General features: G+C 37.7%; 1 protein-coding gene across 7 annotated transcripts in view; it reads right to left on the bottom strand.

Moving 5' to 3' along the window:
- Window positions 1–21191, bottom strand: part of RhoGAPp190 (Rho GTPase-activating protein 190) — a 76588-nt gene that overhangs the window by 1305 nt on the left and 54092 nt on the right. The window lies entirely within an intron of this gene.

Raw genomic sequence — 21191 nt, 5'->3', positions numbered from 1 at the left:
CATACTTTGCACATCGTGAAATTTTTACCGGACTTAGATAAGGTTCCAATATGGACTCAATAGGTCCACTCCTTCGGGTACCTCCCACACAAAATTTCGGAAAAGTTCAGTTTAGGACCTGCTCTCGAATCGCTTTGATTTTTGAAGTAGCAACTTGTATTCACTGTCCCCCATACGACGCTTTAAGTTTCATGAGGGGCAAGTACATACTTCCTGAGAAAATAGCCTGAAAGGTACAACAAAACCCTATGACACCGTGTGTAGTGGTTGGAGCGCAAGATAACTCTCGAACGGATCTGCCGATTCGGTCCAAAATGTGGCCTTCGTAATAATTTGTCGAAACAAAATTCAAGTTCGAAGATAAGCCATATCGTTCCACTCCTCCAGGTACCTCCCCACCAAAGTTCAAAAATGTTCGGAAAAATTGTTCGCACGATAACTCTTGAAGGGGGTGGACGATTTGATCCATACTTTACACATCCTAGTATACAGTGGTGGTCAATACATTTGCAACAAAATTGCACGTTTTAGATTAATGTCTCTAAAATATATTTTTTGAAAGTGAAATTAAGTATTTTTTGCAATAATTTATAGTTTAATGCTTCAAAAATAAGAAAATAAAAAGAAAATAGACAACACGCCTTAAAATTTAATGGTCAAAACATATGCAACTGAACCAAATCGCATGCAAAAATCTTCAATATTTTGTAAAATATCATTTTGTATATGATTTAAATCATTTCCTTTTGTTTTTGGGAACTCTAAAAGTGAATAACATTTTTAAACTGATATCAGTCATACGTACTTCACCGGTGGTGTGGCGGTTACTAGGGGAGAAGCCTAAACATGGGTGCAAGAGTCAGGAACTTCGGAAATAATGGAAATTTCTTCACATTTCAGTTTTCGACTTAATAAAATTCAGACTCTAGATTGCAGTTATATCATTAATTAGTAAAAGTCCGAAATCTGGGTCTCGAAAAACATAGGAGCGTAGGGATTGTTGGACCCTTGTCAGGGTGAGTAATACTAATCTATTGACGTTAAAACGGGCGGTATCATTGGAAATTCGGGAATCTATAAACTTGAATAGATTTAGAATGTTCATCAGATGATAATTTGCCACACACATTTAGTATATAGACACTTCCGGGAAAAGCAGACGCTTCCCAATAAAAGACAATATTTCAACATATGAAATGATATTTTAGAGACATTTTTCTTAAACGTGCAATTTTGTTGAAAATGTATTGGCCACCACTGTATCTACCAGATATTGATCACCAGATACTCCTGCGGGTACCTCCCACAATTTTGGATAAAATCACTTTAAGACCTGCTCTCGAATCACTTTGATTTTTGTTGAAGCAACTTGCATTCGCTGCCTCAATTACGACAGTAAAAGTTTTTTTCAAGGGCAAGTCCATACTTCTTGAGAAAACAGCCCGAAAGTTGTAAAAAAAAACCCCTATCGCACCATATGAAGTGGCTGGAGAGCTCGAACCCAATACTGCTTTCGTCCACACTTTAATTATTATCGAGCATGTTCTGAAATTCACCGTGTACCATTTCACATCACACATGCACTTCACATGTGAAAGCAATTGCGTTTCTGTATTTTACGTGAAAAGAGCTTTCATATCTCACGAAATAACTTTCGAAAGCTTTATTGGAGCTTTCAAACTTTATCATTTACAATGAAAACATATCAGTCTGCGTTGGCGCATCAACGAATACACATGCGTGTGTGGGTATGTACGCTTTATTCGTTTGATTGAATACGAAACAGACGTATAGAAACAAACGAACTTCGAACGAAGAGCGCACATGTTGAATATGGTACTTTAAAGCAGGAGGAGGCATTGTGACTCACAAGAGAGCCCATTTGCTCTAAGTGAGCGTAAATTTGTTATCGCTCACAGCCTGTGTAGATGCTAACACGTTGTGAACAACAACAAATTTACGCTCATTGAGAGCACAAGAGAGACCCAAAAATGTTCTCTGCCTCACTCTGCTTTAAAGCAGTGTTCACCAGCGAGCCCGTACTGAGAGCAACTGAACATACATTACCGTGTGTTTTGCATTGAAAGTTACGATAATTTGCTCTCAGTAGCAGCTCGCTGGTGAACACTGCTTTAAAGCATAGCCGACCAAGAAGAGCGAGCGCTTAAATTGTTTATGTGTGGGTAAAATTACACTGACAGAACAGGGTGATGATTTTCATATAGAGTGTGAAATGAAAAATATATTGTTGGCGCGTTCGCTTTGTATGACTTAAATTAAAAATAATATAAATAACTTCATAATTTGAAAAGTATTTTTCTTCATATGTTATTTTTTTGAGAGAAAAAACAAATTGTATATAAAAATGATTTTTTAAGACTTTCTAAGCATACATACATTTTTTATTGTTGCATTGCAGACGAGGCATTCTGCGTCATTAAAAATATTAATACAAAACAAAAATCATTTTCAAATTCTTCCCTCCACATATTTGCTGTACAACTGCAAAATCTTTTCTGTGTACCCAAAAATAAACAAATAAAGCGGCATCAACCTGCTTGCATGAAATTCAGTACAAGACTGAAGTAAAAAAATCAAAACATTTGCTCTCTTACTTTGCGTTCGGGTCGCGTGTGTGTGATTTGCTGAAAAACTTCGTAACCAAATCAATACCCACGAACGGGTTTGCTTTAAAGCTGGGCACTCACCTATCAGTCATCATGTCGGTCCGATGAACCCTTTTTGTACGTGTGTGCATGACATGTAGCCGAGCCTTCAGTCAATTCTCGAAATCTTTAAAAAATGAATTAATTTTAATTTTTTCTTTGTTCCTTCGCAAACATTATTTTTTGTTTTTGAAAATTGTGTATTGACAATTTGAAAATAAACACAATTCACCCAGACTGATGGGGGTTTATTTTGAAATCAAAATTATTTTGATTTTCATCAGTCTTCAGTATCCCATACACTGTGGGCATGCACGACAGCATTTGTAATAGTATTGGTAAATTTTGAACCCAGTTGTTGAAGAAATAGCAATTGTCTACTTTGACATAGGCATGTAACTAGTTACTCATTGATCCTAGTTACTTTACACCCAAAAAATGGCACACAAAATAGCCTATAGGCCACTTTTGTCACTGGAAATGGGCTTCCTTGCCTATCATGTCAATTCACTAGTTACAGGTAATGCGGCGTGTAATATATTGACTATTTTATAGACTACCAATGGATAGTGTAATAGACAATGTTTCTCTCTTGTAATCTCTTTTCAACATTATTTCTTTTTTTTTAACAAAATAGAACAAATATTCTGTCATTTTGTTTGTTTATTCATAATTAAAAAACTTGTTGACGCGTTTGTTGGGAAAAAATTTAAGATGCAAAAAAAAAACGTTTTACCAGCTGAATCATAAGAAGGATGAACAATTTAAGAAGAATATTTATAATATATATATGTATGTGGTAAGTATTGATACATATCTTGTCACAATTCATTATCGCGACATTTCATAAAACTTCTATACATTTTATTTCAGGAACTTTCGAATGATCTGAATGACCGACGAGAAAAACGTTCCAAGGACCAAATAAACATCAGTCGCTGTATTAAGTAGTCATACATTAGTTCCAGTATCAAGGATCAAGGTCTATATGTATACAATATTATATTGTCCTTTGTAAGATATTTGCACTCCATGTATTAAAATAAAGTGTGGCTAAGGCATATATGCATTAACCCATTTATCTGACTTCAAGTTACTAGTATTTTTGGCTATCATTTCTGACTACCGAATTGACTGGTTACTCGTAATGCACTGAGGAGACAATTGCCTTTCACACGACTATCGAATTGGGTGGTTACTGGTAATGCAGTGAGGGGACAATTGCCTTTCACATGACTGTCGAATTGGGTGGTTACTGGTAATGCAGTGAGGGGACAATAGACCCCTTCCTATGACATCCCCATGTTAAATTCACCAGTCAATAACATTGCGAGTTGATTGGGTTGTAACCCCCCGTTTACACATGCAAATGACAGTTCGAAAAATACCAATACACTCATACATATTCACTGCCACACCAACTAACAACCTCACTGCCGATAAAATTTCCTTGTCAGTAATCAATGTAAGTGCTTTGAAAGTAACTTCAATTTTTTCCGAACGTTTACACATGCAAGTGTCAGTTCGAAAAAATTGAAGTTTCGACTATAATATGTATAAACAACTGTCTGCAAGTTACTTGCATGTGTAATCATTGGGTCACTAGGGGTGTTTACCAGTAGCCAGCAAAATTACTAGTTATTCCCTAGTTACCCGAACAACTGGGAAGTTTTTGTCAATGTATGTGTGAGTATTTTAAGCAGGATTGAAATCAAAATAGTTTTGATTTTGTAAATGAACCCCTTTCAATCCGATGAATTTTGTTTATTTTCCAAGTGACTTTCACGTGTGTAAAACTATCAAATTTCTTTGTGTTTGTTTTGTGTGTATACAAACGTAAACAAAACTTGTGTCTACAAATTTAAAGTTGGATTGTAACTTTTCAAGAAAAATTGATTATTTTACGCGAATTTGTTATTTTTGTGGATTGAATTTTCTTTTGTATAAAGGGGAGTACACATTATCATTCAAAATTGACAGTCAACGTACTTTTAGGACAATTTTCCGGCAAATAACAACTTTTATTTAGCTAACAACTTTTGAAATACAATATATACGGTATTATTTAGAGATTACAAAAGAAATTTTTCAGTTAGGCTTTGATATTCACGAAATAGACTTCGATGACTGTCAGTTTTGCTTGTCAATGTGTACTATACTTAAAAATCAAGAATACACACGCCTCTCACCAAGAAAATAACAGTGTGTCGAACTCACCAAAATTGGGTGTAAAGCAGCAATCGGCATACAACAACAAAAATTTGAGCAAACACAGTTGTCATTGTGTGAGTGCATGATTTTTCAATGAGTTAAATTGTGTGAGTGGAAAGAGAAACTCTCTTTGCTTGCTCGCGAATAAAGTAGCTGCCGATATCCGGTGTAAAGTGTGTTGCAGAACAGCTTAAGGTGTGTTCGATACACGTGAGGTGCAGAGGTGAATGCCAGAACATGTCCGATTAAATTTTAGTATTATGCAGTTTTTTGCGGAAATTTTCAATTAGTTTCTTTAAAAAATAAGGATTTACTCGGCTCTCGCCATCAAAATTACAGTGTGAGGAATACACCCCAACTAGGTGTAATGTGTGTAGCACAACAGCTTTAGGTGTGTTCGATATACGCTAGGTGCAGAGGTGAATGCCAGAACATGCCCGTATAATATTTCTTCGAATATTAGATGAAATTCAAAGGTGGTGCTTATAGGTCCACTCCTTCCGGTACCTCCACCACAAACGTTCGAAAATATTCGCTAAAACGGTACGCGCGATTTCTCATAGACCTAGCAACTGATTTGGTCCAAACTTTGGATCTCTAAATATTGTCGAAACTTAGTTTATGTTCATATTTGGTTAAGGGTCTGTTCGAGGAACCTTTGGACATTTTTACCGAAGGTTTTCCTAGTAGCCCTGTTTACAGCGATATTATGTTTTTCGTAGGCTAGTGTGATAAATAAGCACTATCTATCGTTATCACCGCAATTTTTTTAGGTTTAATCCTATCCATACTTTTGTCGGTTCATACGCCCCCTAAATACATGTTGTTTTTTTTTTTTGGGAAAAAGTATTTCAATCCACGCAGGCTGAGGGTATATCTCTGTCGGCAATGCCGACTGATACTTTTTTACTTGTTTTTTATTTATTCTTTCAACTTGAGTAAATTAATATGCAAATGGAAATTTCAAGGAAAATCTTCTTTATGCAAACTGCCTGATTTCCAACAACACATTGCAATTTTTAGATTTCGTAAAAATATTTTAGTTGCACACTAAAGCAATGTTGCAACTGCGAATGAATAAGAAATAAAAATGCTACATGTTTGCTTTTTAACTGTTTTAAAAATGCGCAACTGTGACGTTTGGAAGTACATAGCTTCGCAGTTGTTGACTTTTACGACGTTGTGAAATACAATACTTAAGACATTTGCAAAGCAACTGAAGTTTCGGACTTCAAACTTCTTTAATAATTATAAATGTCTCACTTGGTCACAGTCAACCGCTGTGGATGCCCCGGACATGTCATTACAAAATAATGTATAGATGGGTAAGTTTCGCTGGGTATGTCATATTGTTATCGATAACATACTACTTATCATTAAATGTAACGTATAAACTACAATTTCACATACTCATTACAATAGGGAGTAATTTTAAAGAAGATCCCGAGTTTTAATCGAACATTTGGTGACGAGTAAGAGCTAATTTAACTCAGATTAGATCATTTACAGCATTTTGCAAAAATAAATCAATTATGTCAAGAGAGATTGAAACAAAAATTCAGATGTTGGGATCTAACTTTAAGCCAAGTAAATGTGAGTACGATGTTTTGAGACAGCACTAAATATTTTTAGTGTGCAGAGGAAATAAAAAATTTCTGAGTGAGCATTTCAATCAAATACCTAACATAATTATGGAAAACTACAGGTTTAACTTATGTAGACAAAAGAGGACATTGAAGAGTTTTGGAACAAAAATTAATTTGTATCATCCCAATCACGAATGAAAATTCCGTGCGGAATTTCTCTCTTTTCTCTTCTCTCCTATCACAAACAAAAAATCCGCAAGGAAAAAATTCCGATGGGGAAAAAGTAGGTATCTTCCAAAAAATCTCCCTTGCAAAACTGAAGGGAGATTACAAAAAAAGTTGGTATTTCCCAAAAATTTTGTACAAAAATGCAAAATAAATAGTTTTGTTGGGTTTTTATACTAAAATCTTCAATTCGCCGTTGGAAATTTATTAAAAACTGAACACAACATTAGTTTACAAACTCAGAATTTTGCACATACAAAATACCGATTCGTTATTGTTTTTATTCCAAAATTCATATTTTTTAAAATTTTGCCATCTTTTTATTAAAAACAGTAGTTTTTAATACATTCGTGATAGTGGCAGTTCCATAGCACAATGCACTGTTTCCTTGGAATTTTCCAATCTTATTTGATGATTTTCGTAATAAGTAACATATTCTGAATATCTTTGATGTGTAAAAGTGTAATTTGTTTGATTAAATTTGTTTATTTTGTCTAAAAACACAAACACTTAACACTTCCTCTTTGTTTTCACAACAATTATGGGGTTTCTACACGGTATGTTTTTTACATATTCATGCATAGCAACTGTCACTTTTTTTCGCCCATATGTGATTCCTTCTGCACGGCAAAATTTTATTTTTCATTCCTTTTCTGTAGTTTTATTTATTTATTCCGCGTACAAACAAAACAGCTGTTTATCTTTGGTTGTACAGACGAGAATAGAGCGTGTTCTATTCGAAAAATATACATATGTATGCACATAACACTTTCATGCATTGAAATTTCTGTATGGTTCACACCATGTGTACAAAAAAAACATACCGTGTAGAACAGCTTTTAGGGTACACAAGTTATAAAAAGCCCCTTCAGTGCTGCCAAATTCAATGACTATTTTTCTCACATTATTCATGATAGGAGGAATGTTCTCTCGAGAAAAATCTATTCCGCGAGAACTGCATTCCGCAAGAATTCCGCGACAATTCATATTCCGCAAGGTCGTTTTATAGTGATATTTGAATTAATGGGTCTATTCCGTATTGCGACAAGCGTTACGGATGGCAACAATCGCCTGATGCCGTCAAATTCTGTCGCCATAGAGTAAACTTTCAAATTAGCTGTCGCCGTGCATATTTACAAGTGTATAAAAACGAGAAATTGAAACATAACTAACATTTTTATTTATTTTAAATGAATTTGTCTAATATTACTGTGCTGTGCATATCAAAAGCAATAAATCAAGCATTCTGCATTAAATCAATTTTTGGATCCGTTTCAATTTTTTAAAATGTAATATTTTGTGTCCAATTGTTTTCAAAGCTTCTTCTGCGAAGTACTACAGGCCATATATTGGAAATAAGAGGTCCCAACTAATTCTTGGAAGTTCGTATTCGCACTAATTTTAAAGTTTCCTCGACGTTTTTAGCCATAATGTGCCGATGGCCTCAAGGGGTTTACACCAGGATGTATGTGTTTGCCAATATTCGGTTGTTTAACTTTTTTATTATACGGCAAACAAAAGAACGGTTGATATTAATCCACTTTCCGAATGAATATTTTAAAATTTAAATTGTTATATGAGGGGAAAAATTGTGATTTGAGGGTATTATGATATTTTCTCCAGACCATGGGAAAAGTGGTAGTAAGTGGCAACCCTGTTAGGATAACAAATGCAAATTCTTTCTAACCCTTTCGGCCCCAACGTTGCTTATAAGCAACTTCGACTTTAACGTCGTTTTATTTAAAACTAACGGAATTTTTTCCTCAAAGAACACATTGCTTTGGCTAATTGTAGTCCTAAGAATGCAAAAATTATAAAAAAAATTGCCAGTTGTATCCCGATCAACAGAACTACGATGCATTATTCAGTGTGAAGTCTGGAAAATCACGGCATGTCAAAAATCGATGTGTACAGTCCAAATTATTTAAATCGTTTCTAAATCAAAATGTATGAGCTTTATGTTGAACTTTAGTTTTGATTCTTTAAAAGTAAGGTCAGAGGTATACTTCTATACGATTATAACATTTATATTTACATAATTGCACAAAATAATGAGCAAATAAATTTTAGATAAAATGTACTGTATCTTCCGAAATAGGCGGGGTAACGCCCACCAATTTATGTTATGTCTTAGTAATGACTTATACTTTAATTCTATGTTTTTAAAGTAACTACTAATGCGAGGAAAAAAGTTCGGGGCCGAAAGGGCTAAAATGACACTACTATGCCCCAAAAGATAAATTTAAGTCAAAAGTACATCTTATAGAAACAAATAGCATAATCGTTTTTAATAATATTCTATTGTTGCTTTTGTTTTGCAATCCCCATTCTCGAGGATCAGTCAATATTGTTGTTGTTGTTATCCCATCCAGCTACAAAGTACAGTAACAACTTGTTGAATGCTCTCTGTAACAAAACATAACAAACATTGTTCCACAACATCCCATACGGGACAAGGGAGACTTCTCTCATATCAATGAGTGCACCCCGATTCATATTTAGCTCAATGATATGGGACCTACTGTTTATCGCCGAGTCCGAGTCAGGAAATGTCGCCAACATTACTGAGGGGTATTTTGCCACCGTTGAAAAATGTTTGATGTTGCCTGGCCGGGGAATCGAATCCCTGTCCTTCTGCGTGCAAGCCGGGCGTGCATACCATTGCACCACGGTGGCACCCTCTCTGCACGTAACAAAAAACAGCTGGACACAAAATATTACAATTTAAAAAATTGTAACGGATCCAAAAATTGGTTTAATTCAGAATACTGGATTTGTTGCTTTTGATATGCACAACACTGTATATACGTTTTTGGCGTTTGAGTACTTATAATGGCAAAAATTAGTACGAAACAGCAATTTTAAATGCTGGTTGAAAAAATGGAAGCCCAAACGTAGCTCGTGGAGTCAGACTTTTTGGCGAAACTAAGGCCACTTTTAAATAGGTATGGAAGGATGTTGCAGAGTAATTAAATAGTTGTGGTCCACCATACCGTACATCAGAGTGTGGCACAGAGTGTGGATTCATTTTAAAGCCAAAATAAAGAGAAAATTAGCTAATAATAAGAACACCACAACTACACCAACTTTTACACAATTTTCCTCTATTAAGTGCAACACTTCACTCAATACCACTGACAATGTGGATTGAGCCATACCGAGGTAAAATTCATTGCCATGGGAACTTTGAAAAATTCCTTCAACAAACAAAAAAAAAAAAAAAAAACACGTAAAGCAGCACACACTTTAATGAGTGGCTGTTGACCTACGGACTTTTTAAAGACATTTTTAATGTCTCTTCTATATAAAGAACAACTTCTTCTGGAAGCCGAAAATAGGATTTAAACCTAATAAATAAGCAATTATTCTGATGAATGTTGAAAACAAAACATCTACCCACAATATTGATACAGTTCTTAAGGATTCGATTTTTCTCTTAAATGTCTTCTTATAGATGCTACGTTAAGTATATCTCATCTGTCATCAAAAAATAGTTCCTTTTTTTGTTCGAACGTTCCCACGCCTCACTTGTTTACAATTTGTTCTGATATTTTTTCTAATTTATTTAAATAAAAAAAAAAACAAAAAAACGCTCCGCTACATAACACGACATCGGCGATTATTTTCGATCGCTTTACGTAATACAAATTTTAAATAAATCTCTTTCGAGTTGAGCTGCTATGACCTAAGAGGTACATTGAAAAATTAGGAATTATATGGATCTGAGGAATTCGCCAATACCTGGTCGTTTACTGAATAGAACTGATTTGAACATATAATCAGCTAATAATATGGCTAATAGTTTGAAGCGGAATTGCATCAATGTACATGAAATTACATCAATGTACGTATAATGTGGTGGTGGATTTTATTGGCAATCGGAAGAACGCCAAAAACCTGCAAAAACTTTTAGATGTACCAGCGAAAAACGTTTAGCGAACAAATCCGTTCATAGAGAGTTCATAGAGTTTTCCATTTTTGCATATCTAACGTGCACATATCGACATCTCAATCAAATTTGTGAGGACGATCCGAATCAGAAGGAAGATATAAATAATATGTACGAAGTCAGTCATAGATGGCCAAAACAGTGCCAAAAAAAGAATAGAAAGAAAATATCTATAGTAAAAAATAGTTATATTTTTAGAACAGTTGAGATGGAATTTGCTTTCAATTTAACAAACATATTTTTTTATTTTATTATTTTATTTTCCTCTCTGCTGGATTTAATCATGCGAATTTCTGATTTGTTGCGGAACGTACTACACACTGTGCTACGCTAACGAACGCTTACATGTGCACCACCAACAGTTTTTTACAACCTTACTTACTCATTGTTTATATTACAACAATTTCATTTATTTTGTAGTTGTTACAATAAAAAAAGAAATTTCAACAACTTTTGAATCCATAAAAGTTACAGAATTCCTATACTGCACTGTGGGGCGAAAGTTCGGGTTTTGAGGCAAAAAGTCAGAGGCCTTCAAAATTTCGTGCAGATATTTATAATCGGTTCATATCTAGATATAGCTCTCATATACATATATGTTCGCCCGATTTCAAATAATTCAACGACCAAACACGCAAATTCTGTCCAATTCTGATGAAATCTGGAAAATGCTACCGAATTCTGACTATATATACCAAGTTATATTAAAATCTGTTCAGAATTGGATACAGGTCCCATATATATGTTTGCTTTTAGGTATTTGGTGCACCAATCACGCTATGTCGGTTCAATTTTGATGAAATTTGGAATGTATGACGGAATTTGCACTAGAAAAAAGTTTGCCAAATTATAATGAAATCGGTTTAGATTTGAATATTGCTCCCATATATATATATATATATATATATATATATATATATATATATATATTCGCCCGATTTGAGGTATTCGGTGCACCAAATACGCAAATTCTGTCTAATTTGATGCAAATTGGAAAATGTCGCGGAATTCGGACAATAAATAAGTTTGCCAAGTTATATCTAAATCGGTTCAGATGCGAATATATCTCCCATATTGTACATTTTTCATCCGATTCGAGGTTTATTGTACACTAAATTCGTAAAGTAAGTCCGATCGGGATTAAATTCGGTACTTCCGGCCGAAATCAGCCAAGAGTAAAGTTGGTCGGCCAATTTTTGTTATATTCAGTTCAGAGTTAACAGAAGTTTTTTTTATTTGGTTAAGGCTTGCACAGATGTTATTAATTTGTTGTTTAACTCCCGTCATTTAGTTGTCTTTGACACATCTGTTAAATTTCACAGAAATCCAGTCTATAACATGTTTAGGCTTTCCAACCAAAAATTAAAAATATCCAAATTTTAAAGTTTTATGAAATCTGGAAACTGATTTCTTTTTAATTCGCAAGTATACGCAAAATTTCTTTTCAAAATCCGTTAGCTGATATCGTTACCTTCCACCAAATACAGTCGGACCTCGATTATCCGCGATGGTCGGGACCGGAGGCTTTACGGATAATCGATTTTCCCGGATAATGGAGGCAATGCTTTTATGCAGTTTTTGAACATATTTTTAGGTAAAAATGGCATAATATTGTACAATAATATGAAAATGCAATGCAATGTTTATCAAATTTGTTACGGTAATCCACCAAAACTTTTGAAGGATACATAATATCATCATCATCAGATTCATCTGAATTGACTTTGTCCTATGGTTTTTGTGATACCATAAATACACAAATTGTGTAATACGGGAGAATTTCCAGTTTTCGTTTGTTTACCTTTTATTTGCTTAGTCAAATTAATTGGAAAGTGTGTTTTAACTCCGTGGTAATGAAGTTTATAACGAAAAATAGAAGAAATGCAAAAAAGTCCACCATTTCTTTTCTATCACGGATAATGGAGGTTCCCGGATAATCGATTCACGGATAATCGAGGTTCAACTGTATATATTTACGAGAATACGCCCCGATACCGAAAGTTCTACTCCAAAGAACACATGGATGATACCGCAGACTACATCAAAAAACATCACTTACTGACACAATAAATTATTGACCAGATCTAATATTAGATTTACATTTTTAATAGTAATCTTAATTTACATAGCATTACCCGTATTTTCCAGTTTTTTAAAATTACATAATATCAACAGATCAGGTTTTGGCGCCAAAATACCTAAATTATTTAATTACGACTGAAAGCTAGAAATAAACGGAATAAAAACCAGTAAGGAAAGGGCGGGGCGGGGCCGACTATATAATACCCTACACCAACGTGAATATGTAAAATATATATGGGAGCTAAATCCAAATCAGAACAGATTTCGATATATTTTTTTAAATTTATTTGTAGACCAAATTCCGTCACATAGTCAAAATTTCATCAAAATTGGACATATATCTGTCGTCTTGGTAGTTTTCTATTCAGCGACGCATGAGGTCATTTTGTGATTAGGGTCTACGTCTATTTAAAGATAAGACTGGCAGCAATAAATTGTGTAGTTTTATTACCCACGAAGCATTATGCCTTCTGTGTGCATAATGCATTTCTCGGTACAGCGTGCATTTCTAATGTGTCTAGAGTTAAATATCTTGTAATAAAAGAATGAGTCTCTCTTAAACAACGAAGCGAACAAAATGGTTCGCGCGCGTTTTCTTTTGTTCGGTTCCCTAGGTTAAATTTAGTGATGAGATTAGGAGTCGGTCTCATCAGGAGCTATATCCAAATCTGAACCGATTTCGATATGATTTGGCACAGTTATTTCTAGACTAACCACCGTCACACATTCCAAATTTCATTGAAATCGGACAAATATAGCGTGTTTCGTGCATCAAATACGTGTATTCTGCCTATAATATATATGAGAGCTATATCCAAATCTGAACCGATTTCGATATAATTTGAAACGATTTTTACCAAAAAAAAAAGCGTTCGTCCTTTCGCCAAAAAAAAAACTATCTTCCCCAATTTTCATGCGAATCGGACAATAAATGCGACCTGTACTTTGTTTACAAAAATACATGGACAGACGGACATGCGTAAATCGACTCAGAAAGTGAGTAAAAGTAAAAGGAACTATGGGTCTATCTCGTTTCCTTTTGCATGTTACAAACTAATGCACAAAGATATAATGCCCCTTACCACAAGGTGGTGGAGGATATAATTATGACAGATTGGCATGTCGCCGTGGGCCGTTGCCAGAGTGTAATTTTTTGGTTTTGGAGGTTTGAAAGTGTTAAGAATATAATTCCGTTCTTATTTGATTTCAATCACTGACTTGAAAAAATGACTTTTTGCCTCAAAAACATGTCATTGGCCCCGTCGTGTACTGGTGCAGAATGCCTGACGTATTATATATAACAACCCAATTTATGATGTGAGAGGTGGAATGAAGAATTCAGAGAATTGTCATTATCCAAAGGCAAACATTTCTTTGAAATTAAGAATAATGTACGTGACAAACCGTGGTTTACACGGACAAGTTTATCCCCATTATACACGAAACTTATTAACCGGCTCATGTTTGGTCAGCCTTATGACAAAGTGTTTTACACCGCATTAGCGCCTGCGAATCGAATTTATGCGATGAGTGCGGAGTACCAGATAGTGCTCAAAACAGTATTTTTGTCTGTCTGAGATTTGGGCACATTAGAGCCAACTATATCAAACTTTTTTCACGGCACCATGAATTGACAACCCTCCTCCAACACAGAGATGTGAATATGTATGGTCTTCTCCTTAGGTTTATTAATGAGGCGAACATAAAATTGCAATCTTATGTGCAAACCATTCTGTGATATATTTAATCTGTGATATTAGAATATTTAATTTTACAAAAAAGAACATGAGTATTCATTTATATTCTCCAATTCCCTTCCCCAATTTGGCCCTTTACCTTTTTCTCTCTTCATTTTAACTAGCTATTCTAATGGATGACATTGTGCTCCGTACAAATGGCGGTCATTCATAATTTGGTGCAGTTCGACGATAAATCACTCATATTATTATGCGTTTCAGTTAAAAGCCTCAACCAGGTGTCGTGAGTTATATGATATTCGAGCATGTTCTGGCATTCACCTTTGCACCTCACGTGTATCGAACACACCTAAAGCTGTTCTGCAACACACATTACACATAGTTGGGGTGTATTCCTCACACTGTAATTTTGATAGCGAGAGCTGAGTGTATCCTTATTTTTTAAAGAAACTAATTGAATATTTCTACAAAAACCTGCATAGGAATAAAATTTAATGTGTTATCTATGAGCATTTAAAAATTTATTTTCTTAACAAAATATGATTTAAAAATGTATTTGTTCTTAAAGTACCAAATTCAACATGTAGAAGTTCGTTTCTTTGTGTACGTCTGTTTCGTAAACAATTAAACGAACAAAGCGTACATACCCCCACACGCATGTGTATTCCTTGATGCGCCAACACAGACCGATATTTTTTCATTGTTAATGATAAAATTTGAAAGCTCTAATAAAGCTTTCCAAAGTTCTTTCGTGAAATATGAAAGCTCTTTCCACGTGAAATACAGAAACGCAATTGCTTTCACAGGTGAAGTGCAAGTGTGATGTGAAATGGATGCACGGTGAATTCCAGAACATGCCCGATTGTTTTAACATTGTTAATGTCTATTTGTTTACATGTTCTGAATACATGTCTAATTGTTTTCTGTTTCCGTGTTTTCTGTTATGGGAAGCTGGTATCCGATTAACCAACGTGACCTACTGCATTAGAATCCGAAGGATCACCATTCTTCTGATAGTGGAAGTTCGATTACTGTCCAAAAAATATGATGTCAAATTTTATTTATTTGTATTGATTTTTGTCACATCGTTTTCTACCCTCCAAATATTGGGATCGTTCCCTCATGTACAATCCTTAAAATTACCGTCAATTAATATAAGGATAGTTTGGAAGTGCAGGCTGATGCCATGCCAATTCGTTTAGAGCAAGCATGGTCACATTTGGCACGGTGGTGCCGATGATTTTCGGCAATTTACACGCACACGACCCGAATCCACAGAAAGAGCGTACAAAAGAGAACAAATGTTTTGTTTTTTTACTGTTTTATAGCTTGCGTGAATACAAACTTACTAACACACTGTTTTAAGTTGCCAATATTTTAAATACATTCACATTTTCTCCGTTCTCTTTTTGGTCATGCCTCCTGGGGGAGTTTGCCATTCTCCTACCAGGCGCCTGGGGGAAAGAGCTGATCTTGCGGCGGTCTCCCTATCCGATATTCCGTCCAGGAAGATTCTTTCAGCGTGGATTCGCCCACCTACTGTGGACAATGAGCTCCTACTGAAAATGCTGAGATTGCAAAATCCCAACCTCACTACATCGGGCTGGACTGTAATAAGTCTAGCACCCTGTAACGAGGATGGTGGTTTGGTTGCAAGAGTGGCGGTTGACCCCCCCTGGGGAGTTATATCTTAGAGAACGTGAGGGAAAACTGAATTTCGGTTCAGGATGAGTCCACTCCACGAAACTCAGTAAGGGTAGGGAAGCGGCAAAGGCTGCGCATCTTGCAGATTAATCTGCATCATTGCAAAGCCGCCGCCGCTGAACTACTCTTGTCCCTCACGACCTCTGAAGTGGACATTGTCTTAGTCCAGGAGCCTTATATCTATAAGAATAAGGTTTCTGGACTAAGCAATGCCAATTTCGACATCTTCGCCGCGTCCGAGGGGGACAAGGTGAGGACTTGTATAGTAGGTAAAAAGAACTTAAATCGAATCTTTCTATCTAATTACAGCAACGGTGACATGTGCACGGTTAGACTGGAGCATGGTACGGGGATGGCCACGCTGCTGTCATCCGTATACATGACTTTTGAGGCCCCAGACTCACCAAACCTGGATGTCCGACGGTTGCTCGGCGATATGATGGGTACCTGCAACGTGAACCTGGGATGCGACGCAAACGCTCACCATTTCCAATGGGGCAGCAAGGACACCAATCTAGATGACTCCGTCCTAAGGAATTGGAGGGTATCTAAAGAATGTTCCTTCTCGGATCATATGAAGATATTCTTTGATGTCTTTTTGGGCGGAGGTCGCCAAATTCCTTATAGGAACCCGCGAAGAACAAACTGGGATAAGTACACGGAAGTAACGAGTCCTCAACTGACTCTTAATATTAATTTAGAAACAGTTGAGCATCTTAATGGGACCGTAAAAAATCTTACAGACGTTCTTCTCCGTTGCCATAAGGAATCCTGTCCACTAACCTATCCTGGGAAGAAATCTCAGCCCATGCGGTGGAACAAGGAACTTGGCGAGCTTAGAAAAACCACCAGGCGACTGTATAACAGGCGCATGAGACTAAACTCGACATTGATTGGGACTCCTACAAGGTGAGTTTCAATAAATACAAGAGTGAGATCAAGCCAGCTAAGAAAAAATCTTGGGTTATTTTCTGTAAGTCAGTAGAAGGAGCCAACGACGCAGCTTCGTCGTATCAACCCCAATGACCCCAGAGTCAGGGAGCTGACACTGGAAGTTAACAGGCTGGTCGGCGAGCATAAGCGGAACAAATGGTTAAATCATCTGAAGAGCTGCAACATTGGAGCCGGTATAGGTGAATTGTGGGCAACGGTTAAGTCACTCTCGAACCCTGGAAGAAGGGAAGATAGGACCTCAGTCACGTTTGGCGACGTTACGTTGACTGACCCGAAGAGGTGCGCAAGTAATTTCAATCGACAGTTTGTCGAGCATCCCGAGAGTGACAGGGCGAAGAGAAGAGTATTACGTCGCATCAGATCTCTTCCTGCCGAGGATGAACCACCACAATTTACAATGGATGATATTGCCAATGCCATCAGGAAAGCTAAATCATCCAAAGCGTTGGGCCCTGATGGAATCTACATGGTAATGTTGAAGCAGCTGGATGAACCGGGAGTCGAGTATCTCACCAAAGTCTTCAACTTGTCGCTAGCCACCCTCGTTGTTCTCGAAGTCTGGAAAATGGGCAGGGTGGTCCCACTACGGAAGCTAGGCAAGGATGCCAGCAAAAGTGAATCGTACAGACCGATTTCGCTTTTGTCGCCCGTAGCAAAGACACTTGAGGCCTTGATCCTCCCCAGTATCAGAAATAGCTATCAAGTTGCCGATCATCAACATGGATTCCGTAAGCAGCACAGCACGACAACAGCGCTGCACGCCATTACCACATATATCTGTAAAGGACTCAACCAGAGACGGCCGTGCGATAGAACAGTGATGCTGGCTCTTGACTTATCAAAAGCCTTTGATACAGTCAGGCACTCCATGCTGTTTGAGGACATTGAGCAGACAACCCTCCGGCCAAGCTTGAAACGTTGGATAGTCAACTATATGTGTGGACGCCAGTCGTACGTGGAATTCAGGAATAAGAAGTCCAAACCCCGTAGAGTGAAACAGGGAGTTCCCCAAGGTGGGGTGATATCTCCGGAACTGTTTAACCTCTACCTCTCCCGTATTCCACCCCCTCCAGACGGCATTGAGATCGTGACGTAAGCGGATGATTGCACGATCTTGGCGTCGGGTACCTATCCTGATGACATCTGTGAGAGACTGAACAACTATTTAACTGATCTTACCACCTTTTTCCATTCGAGGAATATGCAGATTTCCCCCACAAAATCTACAGCCACTCTGTTCACCACATGGACAGCGCAGTTTGGACGTGAGTTGAATGTCGTGGTCGACGGTAGCAGAATTCCGACCACAAACTGCCCTAAAATTTTAGGGGTCACATTCACGTCGTGCGCACACGCCACAGCTATCTGCGACAAGTTGAAAAGTAGGAACAAGGTCCTCAAGTCCCTGGCCGGCAGCACTTGGAGTGTAGATAAAGAAACCTTGTTGACCACATATAACGCGATAGGTCGGTCTGTGGTAAGCTATGCGGCTCCAGTCTGGTCCCCGAGATTGTGTGATTCGAACTGGAAAAAGATTCAAACTTGCCAGAATGCCGCCCTGAGAACAGCGACAGGGTGCCTCCTCAAATCTTCAGTGGGCCATCTACATGAGGAGGCAAAAATTCTTCCTGTAAAGCAACACAATGAGATGCTTTCGTTGCAGTACCTGCTTGGATGTGATCGTGTGAGCCATCCCAATCACCATCTTGTGGGTAGGCCCGGCCCATTCAGGGAGATCAGGAAGGATATCCATGCTCTAGAGGGAGAGGTCCAACGATACAGGAGAGAACCCCTAGATCAACAAGCATATCAAGCAGGATTGAATAGCATTCACACGGACGCAGTCGCCAAGGCCTTAAGCAATTATAGTGTGAATAAAGTACTCGGAGTACATCCTCCATCTATCGCAGCTGAGGAGCGTCAGCTGCCACGACAAACTAGAGTAGTTTTGGCTCAACTACGCTCGGGATATTGCAGTCGCCTAAATTCTTATTGGGCGGAAATCGATCGCGCCGTGCAAGACATCTGCCCAGTATGCGGCATGGGCCCGCACGACACACAACACCTTTTTAACTGCCCCGCCAAACCTACCCATCTAACTCCAGTGGATCCGTGGCTACATCCCATCGAAGCAGCCACTTTTCTGGAACTGGAGAAAGACCCAGAGCCAGATTGAACATAGGAACGAACAAATAAGCATAACTAAAACACTGTTACAACAACAACAACGACGCAGCTAAGTTTCGAAGATTACTTTCCAAGGACCCTAAATCCATCGGAAGTATCAAGAAGCAAGATGGTGCGTGGACAGACTCTGCTACTGAGACTCTTAACCCCAGGCTGTAAGGATGCGGACACCGTCAATAATGAATGTGACGACTTCCAAATTCAAGAGCCTATGGATTCGGATCTCATTGATAAGGTGGTTAACAGAAATAAGATTAAATGGGCTGTCAACACTTTTAAGCCATATATGTCACCTGGACCGGATGGTATAACGCCGGCGATGCTTCGATTTGCATCGCCACGTTTATATCAAATCCTGGAGGAGATCTATAGGGCGTGTTTGACTCTCTCATATGTACCGGGTCTGTGGAAAGAAGTAAGAGTTACATACATTCCCAAAGCGGGAAAACCTAGTCACTCTGCACCAAAGGACCCATCAGTTTATCATCCTTTCTCCTTAAGACTCTCGAAAGACTGATCGATCTGGAGATAAGGAGCCATGTAGACACCGCCTCTATAAGCAACTCACAACACGCCTATATCAAAGGAAAATCTGTGGAGTCTGCCTTGCATGAGGTGGTTGGCTTCATTGAGAGGAATATGGAAAACTCAAACTTTACCTTGGCTGCCTTTCTGGACATAGAAGGAGCTTTTAACAACGTAGAACTTGAGTCCATAAAACTCTCACTTAAGAAAGTTAACACACCTGAAACTCTAACTTGCTGGATAAATAATATGCTAGAAAGCAGAATTATAAACTGCAGCATTGGGGAGACAAAAATTAGGAAAACAGTAACTAGAGGCACCCCCCAAGGAGGGGTGCTCTCACCGTTACTGTGGCTACTTGTTATAAACAATATTTTGACTGATCTGGACAATCAAGATATAAAAGTTGTTGCCTATGCGGACGACGTTGTACTACTGATTTCCGGTAAGTTTCCGTCAACCATTTCGGAGCTTATGCAAGGAGCATTATCGACGCTGTCGCGCTGGGCTAAGGCCAATGGCCTTGGAGTAAACCCAACCAAGACAGAACTGGTAATGTTCACGAGAAAGCGTAAGCTCGGCGTATTTGTACCACCAAAACAGGATGGAGTGCAGCTTCAGCTCTCGCCCGAGGCAAAGTACCTTGGCACAATCCTGGACTGTCAATTGCGATGGAACAGGAATGCAGAGGAAAGGGCGAAGAGAGGATTGATTGCACTTTATTCATGTAAGAATTCTATTGGGAAAAGTTGGGGTCTAAACCCATCGATTATACAGTGCTTGTATAACACCGTGGTTAGACCCATCTTATCCTATGGTTCTCTTGTTTGGTGGCACTCACTGCGCCAAAAATCGACATCCGGTAGGCTTGACAAGGTACAAAGAGCTGCCGCGATTCTCATAACTGGAGCCACCAGGAGCACACCGCAGCCTGAACGCAATGCTGAACTTAAAACCACTGAGTCTCAGCATTAAGTGTCAGGCAACTCGCAGTGCCCTACGGCTGCATGAACAGGATCTTCGACGCGGTTGTGCCTATGGGCATTAGGGTTAGTCATTTTTTTTTAGATTCAAAATCTGTGGAAATAGCATATAGGGCAGGCAAAAACAAGCAGAATTGCGTTTTTACTTTTTTAAAATTGTAAAAAAACGTTCCGCACAAAATGCAATTACTTTAGCTCAAAACCAACTTTTTTAGTTTACTTTTTTTTAAATTTTTAAATTTGAGAAATTTTTTTCTGCAATAGTTGTTCTTGGAAATAATTTTTTTTAGTTGGTCTTAGTGCGTCGATTTCAAATATGCAATTTGATCAAAACAAAACGGCAAAACAGCTTTTTTTTATTTCATTGGGTCTTTTTGCTTTAAAATTTTTGACCCAGTTATCACTGTTTTTTGGACATTTTT

This window comes from Musca autumnalis, unplaced genomic scaffold (assembly GCF_047663935.1).
Source record: "Musca autumnalis isolate F117 unplaced genomic scaffold, ASM4766393v1 scaffold_3, whole genome shotgun sequence".
Classification (NCBI taxonomy): Eukaryota; Metazoa; Arthropoda; class Insecta; order Diptera; family Muscidae; genus Musca; species Musca autumnalis.
The sequence above is the reverse complement of the archived record's forward strand: the minus strand, read 5'-3'. Positions and strand labels throughout refer to the sequence as shown.